Source organism: Passer domesticus, chromosome 7 (assembly GCF_036417665.1).
Source record: "Passer domesticus isolate bPasDom1 chromosome 7, bPasDom1.hap1, whole genome shotgun sequence".
NCBI classification, from domain to species: domain Eukaryota; kingdom Metazoa; phylum Chordata; class Aves; order Passeriformes; family Passeridae; genus Passer; species Passer domesticus.
In genome coordinates this window covers 49,170,919-49,180,468 of record NC_087480.1, presented here as the reverse complement: position 1 = coordinate 49,180,468, position 9,550 = coordinate 49,170,919, and the positions used below count along the sequence as shown (strand labels likewise).

The 9,550-nt window shown below is 35.5% G+C and overlaps 1 long non-coding RNA gene across 2 annotated transcripts in view; it reads right to left on the bottom strand.

The window, feature by feature from the left end:
- Window positions 1-5,827: 5,827 nt before the first annotated feature.
- The window catches only part of LOC135305149 (uncharacterized), a 333,233-nt gene continuing 329,510 nt past the window's right edge, over window positions 5,828-9,550 (bottom strand). For both annotated transcript variants that reach the window (XR_010366425.1, XR_010366426.1), the window contains one exon: window positions 5,828-6,411. This is a non-coding gene — a long non-coding RNA (uncharacterized LOC135305149). The remainder of the gene's footprint in view (window positions 6,412-9,550) is intronic.

Sequence of the window (9,550 nt, the reverse complement as noted above, 5' to 3'; positions counted from 1 at the left end):
CTTGTTTCTCCCCATCTGAGGTTTCATACTGATGGTCCTTTGAGGAAGTTAAGTGCCCCAAAGCACTACCTCTTTCAGTGTTTTGTTGAATTTGAATTAAGCTTCCCTGTAGTAAGTTGCAAAATTGTTCAAAATTGACTCTAGGCATCCTAAGAACCCTAAAGCTTCTAAGGGACTTGTTTAAAGCTAAAAACTGAATATCTCCTAAAGGAAAACTACATGTCAGATTTATATTATAATGTGTTATTGTGCTTTTTCTTCTAATTGGGTTTGAAGCCAAAATGCTGTTGTTGTGCAAATGCTCCTGTTATTATTATTGCCACATAGAAAACCAAACAATGAAACAGCACATAAAAAAAAAAAGGCACCAGAACAATAGCAATTCTGGAAATTTTTCCATTCATTATTTATTTTATTTAATTATACACTTTAATGTGACATAGGAGTAAGAATTTTTAATATTTGCATTGAAGAACAGTGAGATATTAATTTTTGTACAAATGAAGTAAAATTACTTTGAGTGTCAAAGAGGAAAATAGTTTTAAAATTTTAGCTTCACCTCAAGAATTAGCTAAGGAATGTGAAAAAGTAAATACCTGCCAGTAAGGAATATGTGATCATCACCAAATTTGAACTACTACTATGCACTTCAGCAATACTAAAATACTCTTATTTAATGCTAACAGTGAAAGCATCTAAATATGAGATGCCTAAATGCACTGATTCTTTAATCAGAAATTAATAACCTGGGCTCTCAAGATGGTCCAGCCTTTTGGACTAACAGAGCTAGTGTGGCACCAGACTGTGTGTACACCTGTAATCAAAATGGAATGAGGAGCTTCAGTTGAAAACCCCTTATCTAAAGCTAGGGAAGTCCTTCCTCTGAGGGATGTTTCACATCAGATCCAGCTCCTTCATTCAGAAGTTAGCTGAGATTTGGGTATCCTCAAAAAGCCTGAGAATGTGCCAATGGTGGCACAGTGAGACTGTGCCATGCTACATTATTTTGAGATAAAGCATAACACTCAGACCTCAAATACACAAAAAAGCACAAAGTCACTGCACTCAAAATTCCAGTGCAGTAACTATTCAGATTCTTGAAACAAGCATTTAAATTGTATTTTACTGAACAGATTAAAATTCTGTCCTCTCAATGTCTACATGTTTCTGCACTACAGGAAACAGATGGCCTTTGACATCAACCAGCCTTTGGAAAGAAAAAGGAAGGGAGTTCAAACACAAGTCAAGTCAATGGGTATTTCAGGGTGCCTATTTACTCACAAATCCTTTACAAGTTTATATCTCAACCCAGTATACACAAGAGGAATTCTTACCCTAAACTCACTTGGATTTTAATACTTAGTAAGTAATAACAAAATAAGGTTAAATACCTTTTATGCCATAGTTGCAATGTACTTGAAGAGTATAGAAAAATCTGCATTATAGGAGACCACTTTTAGTGCAGCCATCCACACCAGTCAGTTCACAGTACAGTTAAAGAATCCATGGAAGATGTAATTGAAAACATTTCTAATCCAGGTTATATCTTACAGGAACACTTTTCAACACTTTGCATAGTGGCTAGCATAGATTCTGAGGATGCTTATCCACAGGCTACAGTATTTTCACCCAGTAAATATAGTCCAGGATATTTTGATTTTCAGTTTTGGCATTAGATGGACTTCATTAGGCACAGAAAACTTTTAAATTCTCAGATTTGTTCATATTATGGTAACTATAAACAATAGTGGGCAAACTGTATAATGTGAAGGTTCCAGCATAAAAGGTCTACAAGCAAGCCAACATGCTTTAACCATTTATCAATTACCAGTGGGTCATTCAAAATTATATCTGTTATCAATGGATAACCTACATTAGAAACAGAATGCTATTAATTATGCTATTAGAAACAGAAGATGGGTTGTAATTAATTTAAATGAATATGCATTCATAACAGAAACAGGGTTAATTGTACATCTATGAGATAGAAATACCTTTGTGCAATCTGGGAACTTTTATAAAATACTCGTTATTTCTTTGAGTTATCACAAAACTTAACTTTCTTTTTCAATATACATGTCACTAGAATAAAGCATGATTTCTTAGGACGTTTCCTTTAATTAAAGTACAAAAGGACTTGTCTCATTTAGAAGCCAAGCACAATAGGAAGAAGGAAGTTTACATGCTTGCCATTTCAAGCAAGGATCAAGACATTGTTCCTCAGCATGACTCATAACCAGGAATTCATAGCTGATTCCTGTTAGGTTGCACATCTGACTCATGACCTCTCACAAGGTATGGGGCAGAAGATATTCCAAAAGTCGTAAGACAATAATTCTCAAATATACCAAGGAGGCTTATAAAACTGAGCTATTTCAGTCTCCTGGAAATGACTAATGAGAACTGTTTCAGCCATTATTTGCAAATATTTATTCTCCAAGGCACAAGGCCATAATTACCAAGGTTTTAACAATGCAAATACTGGGTAGGTACACTTCCCAAACATTTTTGGCCCGTTAATATTACGTTGCATAAAGCATAGTCAAGCCACTACTGCTATCTCTAGGTATATATAGACATTTCACATATTTAAAATAACTTTAAAATCTCTTTGAGTTGCTAAGAAGAACAAACTACTTTTTTTCCTCCACTTTTAAAATTTGTTTTTCTTTCTTTCATTTTTAAATTCTTTATTAGCACAAACACAAAACATGCTTTTCATTTTGCTGTGCTCAAAGTTTCCCTAGGAAACAGAACACTCATTCCTCATAGCTTTAACCCCATAGTTAACCCTCCCCATGAACAGTCACTTTACAATGGAAGTTCAATTCTGCAAATTACAATCCAGTGCCCTTTCTTTGGTGTTAATGGCAGATTCACTTGACAAGTACTTGGAAATTGTGTTCCAGACTAAGTGAAAATATTTTCTCTACTACACAACAACAGTTATTGAATACAGTTAAACAAAACTGTCTTGTAGGAAACTTTCCCTACTTTCAACAAGATTCTATATGGTTTTCCTTTATTTTCATCACTAGAATACCATCTGATAAAATTATTTTCTTCTTATGAAAATTAACATTTGGCTCCTAACAGTCAATGATGAAACTTCAAGTCATAGAGAAAAGAAAGTATTTATAACAATATTATAACTTTACTTATTATATGCTCAATCATTTCAACACTAAAGGAAACTTCCCAGTATGACTATTCATGAGACTGTCACTGCTGGGACTAAAGGCCCTTCACAGCAGTGCTTAACTCCCTACACACCCACAGACACAGTCAGAGCAGGTTTCCCTTAGCAGATTAGCTGTTTAGTTTCACAAACTCATTTATTCATGGCACAGTAACACCAAAACAGCCTGAGCTGGTGCCTCTGAGGACTCCCAGCAAAGGAACCCCTGGGCTTTCATCCATCCCCTCTCATCTACCTGTGCACAAGTCTCGCTGCTCCTCCCGAGTCTCTGGTCCTGATGTTTCTCCCAGAGTCTGCTCACAGTGTCCTGCTCTTTGTTCCCTTTGTGATCCCAAGGGCTGGCAGTTCATGGCCTCTTGTCTCTCTGGGCTCCTGCCCAGAGCTCAACCTGCACCTTGAACTGCACCTTGCAAATCTACCTCTCTGCAGCAGACGTGTTCTTCCACATTAACAGTACTTTTGCAAACAGACTTTCTTTACAAAAAAATTCCCTAGAGAAAGAGATTTTCCTGATAGAGGACAATTTTTATCATCTCTCCCTGCATTTAGGTAAATAGGCATTGGGCCCAAAAAGTCCTTTGTGCTTTGTCCTAGTTTGTATTCAGAGGTCAAACCAATTGATTAAAATGACAACTCGCAGGTCCATATAATGTGGTTACAGGGTGGCCCAATGGTCTCCATGTGCACCTCATTAGATCTAATTGCATTGAAGTGAACTGTAATTCACTGTTAATCTAAAACAGCCAAGAGGATGGAGTCCTTCACACAAAGTGCAGTCAGGTAGGTAATTTGAAGCATGCTTTGTGTCCTTGCAAATTACAGCAGAGTTAAGAGAAAGCTTGCATATTACTGACAAAATGAAAAGGCCAGTAATTGGTAGATCAGACTGGAGAGAAAAAGGCTAAACACCTAAGTGCAATGCAATTTTTGCTGACAAAAATATCAGGGATGTGCATACATTAGACATCCATAATTTTGCTAGAATACTATTAAAACAATTTCTTATTTGTTCAATGTCTCATCCCACTCCCTAATCTTCATACTCCTGAAAAAACCCAAATATTTCTGCATACAGAATATTCAGGGATAGAGTGAGTTTCTGCTTAAAACTCCCCTGTGTGTTGTACAATGGAAACTTTATTGCCAGCTATTTGTGAAACCTTATGTTCCTGAAGATAGTTTCCCCTTTAGATTATGAGAAACAAAACAAAACCAAAAACAAAAACAACCAAACAAATCAGCTAAGCAAGGAAAACAAATTGGAAGAGAAGTATAGGCATTTCAAGGTTAAATCCAAAATCTAGCCTTTGGGCAGCATAAATGTTTACTTCAGCTAACATCTGAATACTATTATAAGTTTCAGATTAGGCCTCTCATAACTGGAGCTTTTCCTGTTTCTGACCTATCAAGTCTTACTTTGCATGTCCAACACAAGGAGAACAATAAAAAAGATAATGAAAAAAATTAAATGCCATTACAAAAGCAATTTTATGCAAGACTGATAAGATTATCCTAGAAATTTTAACCAGTCTAGTTGAATATTCACAACTCAGCTCCTAACTGTACTACTCATTAAAACAGCATTTAATTTGACCACATTGTGAGGCATCAAATCAGGGAGTGGGACTATGCTGGGTAGCATGAGGACAAAAGCTGTCACTTCCCAGGGACTGTAAAACAAACTAGACAGACCACTGGGATGGAAGCAGAGACAGGTGCAGAAGGAAACTGGGAAAGTAAGAAATGCAACATCCACAGAACACCCACAGCCTGACATTTCTTCTCATTTCTTTCATAGGCATTAAAACAAGGGAGAGTTTTAAGGACTTGAATTTAATGAGGTCATCGTTAAACATTTATGGCAACTTTAAAGTGCAGGGTCAACATAGAAAAAAGCACAAATGTGCTTGTGTGAAAATCTAACAAGTGGGAAATGAAAGTATAAGGGGAGGCAGGAGCTGACAATTCCACAGGAAGGGAAGACAGACTACACTGCATTCTCATGGCACACAATAGCAGAGAGGCTGTGTTGCAGGATTCACCTGGATGTGATAAACTTGTCAAGGCCAGGAAAAAACTCTATTATGACAAATGAGACATAAGATGTTAGGAGCATGAACAAGAGTTTTGCATGTTTCCCTATCAATCCAAACAATCATCTCAAAGATGTTATTCAAAAAGGAATTGCAAGAATAAGATGAAACTTAGCTAGGAAGGGGTCTGAGGTTATCATGATGAAACTGGGCCTCCATGAGAGGCAAGGTAGAAGAAAATGAAAGCTGAGCAGGGAAGGCCTCAGGCAGGGAAAACATCTCTAATAAATTGTACTGGTTTATTCATCTACAGCTGGATCAGTCAATTCCAATAATTTAGAGATAATGATAATGAGAAACAAAGATTATATTACGAAAAAATAGAAAATAGTCCAGAGGTGACATCTTTGAATCCCTGGTATAGGAGTTTAGAGGTGATAGCTGAAACAAAGTTTGTACACAACATTACTGTGCTTTTTCATTTATTATAAGAGATGGCCTGCACACTTATGCTAAACCAGAAGTTGGAGATTACATTTTCCCATTGCTTGGAATTTTTTACAGCTTTCCCAGTGCTTGGAATTTTTTTCTCAAATCAGGGAAGCAAAAGATGATATATGAAAAATATTCCCATGAGCCAGCAACTACACATGTTAATGACTGAAATATTGTGCAAAACCAGAATCTGTCAAGGACAATATGTAACATTGATGCATTTACTTGACAGACAGGTAGATAATTTAGTTTATAAGAATAGCTCACTCTCAAGCCATGGGAAAATATTTCAATTTACTATAAACCAAAAAATTTTTCTTTGTTTTACTTAATTCTTTATGATGAAGGGATTTATTTGGAACTATTGGTAAAAACTTCTTAATCCCTTGTGGTGGGATATTTCTTGAGAGAAATTAAGTGAAGTTCTGCATGAAGCTTCACAGATTACAAATCAGTACTAAAAGCACCTGACAATAAATTTATGAGTTTCATTCAGTTTTAGAACTCCAAAAATAAGAGTTAAATCCCAGACTTAATTTGATTCAGGATGCAACCCCCACCTGTGTTTCTTTGTTTGTGTAAGGTGTCACAACATGTCCAAAATGTTTTCTCACTGCTTTCAATCAGTCAAGCTAACACTGTCACCTGGAGGTCGCTTGCACTGGAGAGACTCTGTGATGACCCCTAAAAAGAATAAGAGGTAAATGGAATTAATTTCACTAATAGTAGAAGAAAAAAGTATGAGTGTTGCCAAAGCAATAACCACAATTGTCTGATAGAGGAAGATCTCTTCCTGAAGCTCTCCTCAACTGCTTTCATCCACTGTGCTTCAAATGATCACCTTCACTAATCTTTCACATAAGAGGAGGATCTTTAATCCCCTCACCTTTTGCTTATGAGAGAAAAAGCATCATAAACTGAAAGGAGAATTCACCCTGAGGAGTGTCACATGCTGATGGTGGGAAGTTTAAGTGGTTAGCATTACCTTCTGAACCTACCACTTCTTTAATGCTCATTAAAATGAGTGTCAATTGCATTACTTCAGGAACAACAGAGAGAAGAAATTTGATATACCACTCTTGTTGCATCATACTGTAGCTTCAATATAATTTTCCCTGTTCTGATCCTTTAGGCACAGTGCTTTAATCATTAAATGTCCCTGAAGACATTAGGTTGCAAAATAGCTAAATCCATAGTTACCCAGGTAGTCCCCACCAAGGATGTGCATTGCATTAAGTGTTCTGATTACAACCTCTATTGTAATGATTTAGTTCCTTGGTTACCAATAAGCAAATTACCAATACACAGTAAGAATGTTTCATTAATAACTCTAATTACATATAATCACAGGATCATATAATGAATATATGATTATGCTCATATAGGGTTAGCTGCTTGAGTCAAAGTAGAACATTAAAGCACTAAAACACAGACAATGTGAAAAAATAATATTTTAATTCAACGGACTCATGGACTTTGGGAGAATCAGAAACAACTTGTACAAACCGTGTTGCTGGTTGAGTCATATATGGCAGTGAATAAAACCTCTCTTCCTTCCTATCCCATTTAAGATATTTTAAAAAATGTAACTCACATCACATTACTGTCCCAGACTTTTTTAAGGCTTTTTTGACCATCTTTGAAGGCTGCCCCACCTATTCTTTAGAATCCTTATTTCTTCACTAGCATTTTTATTACTTCATTTTTTCTTTGAAGCCTTGATTTAAAGCAAGGAAAATCTATTAAACTGTTTGGACAGTGAGTTTTGATCAGACCCCTAAATTTACACACATCCTGTAGTTGAGTGTTATGCACTCATATGTGCAGAAGAGTAGTGCAACAGATAACCAACACCTATGTAGAACAATACTACAAAGATATGGAGAGTGCTTATATATTAATAGAAAATACCACAGTGTTACAAATAAAAATAACTCCATGATCAGTTTGTGATTTACTTGCAAGAGACTGCTTTTTATAGTCCAAGGTAAATTCATAAATCCTTTGCTCTTTCTGGCAAAACTTATTTCAATCGAATATCTTTTCTTTCTTTTTTTTTTTCCTCTTAATATTAAAGAAAAATTATCCCTGAAATGTCATTTGATTGATTGTAATGGCCAGCTGTTACAATCTCAATGGAAGTGTAAGAACTGCTGCCTAAGGTGCACTGAAGAGTGCCAAGCCTCACAGCAACTCAGCTCATCCTAAAAAGCACCAGTCTGGAGTGAAAACTGCAATCTAAAATTCTCCCAGAGAACCATTATTTGCAAACCATTGACACAAACAGCTCCAGTCTCCCCATCAGAGTATACCTGGGGAGCTCTTCATCCACAGAGCACTGCACGCTCTGTAACTTTACATTCTAGAAGTCCTGAAGAAATTTTGGCTAAAGAGACGTTCTTACAAATGTAAAATGTTTTTTTGTTACTATCCCAAAAGATCATCAATATAATAAAATGCATACTCAGCTTACCTTGATTTAGGATATTTTCAGTATAGAAAACAAGCCTGCTATTGAATAAATATAACAAACAATAAAATGTCTAAGACAATCTTCTAAAGTTTCTTGGTAGTTTTAAAGAACAGCGCAATATATTCATAAATGACTGGAATTAAGAAGGGCAAATGCATCTATAATTTTGAATCCCTGGAAACTTAATCCATGACGATTTTTATTTCAGTTAGAAATCCTTGTGAAAAGGGATCTACATGTAAACACTGGAATATAAATATTACTGTACAATGGAATATTACTGTATAATGGAATATGCTACACAATTTTCCTCCGTTTATACTCACCTTCTATAGAATTTAAAAAACCACAAGCTATTAAAGACAGGTTGAATCTAATCTGAATAATTGATGGAAACCAACATTAAACAGAGTATCTGATGCTTCAATGAGCAATGATTCTAGAAAATATTTGGAATACTGAATTGTCTTGCTTTTCTTACCCATTTTAAAATTAAATCTGTGTCTGCCTCTGTAGATTATTTACAAACAAAACAAATTATAATAGTTATTGATATATCATTGATTTAGAATTACAGAAAGATTCAGGTTGAAGCTGAAGATATTTGATAGTTTGCAGACTAAAACTATACTCTTCACAGTTCCACTCAGAGAAATTTATATTTCAATATCTATCCTAAGCATCCTCATTGAGACATCAGTTACATCTTTAGATAAGTTTTCTGCTCTTTTCTGTTTTATTTTTTGGGGGGGAAAAAAAGAAGAAGAAAAAAAAACCTTTACAAAAAGAGCATTTCAGTATTTATTTTAAACCTAATTTTTCTTTTGAAAAAAGAGAATGTGCCTGAATGGCAAAACACACTACTTTTGCTCAGATTCTGCTACATTAGAAATTCAATATGGTCTTTTTAATGTACCCCAGTGTTCAGCTCAATTCTGTAAAAAGACCAGGCAATATATACACACCAGATGGCCTGAAGACTTTGCATGCTATTAAATACAGGTTAAGGAATTCACCATACTTTCTAATATTCTAGTATTAGTGTATCAATAAGTTTCTCCTTATATCCTTTTATCAAAACCTCTTCTTTTTGTATTAGTCACACTTCTGATGTCTTTCTAATAGAAATGCTGGAGGAAGAGGAGCATAATATCAGTGACCCTCCAATCACTGCTCTTTCTAAAGAGAAACTGACTTTTTTTTCCTCTACCATTAGAAAGTTTTCATGTCAGCAGCCAAGTTCCAAGCAAATCTGAGAATGAGCAGGAAAGGTGGAAATAAACCAGTCAGGATGGCAAATAACAAACAATGAGAGAAACATAAAACTCACACAGAGCCAAAGCACCGCAG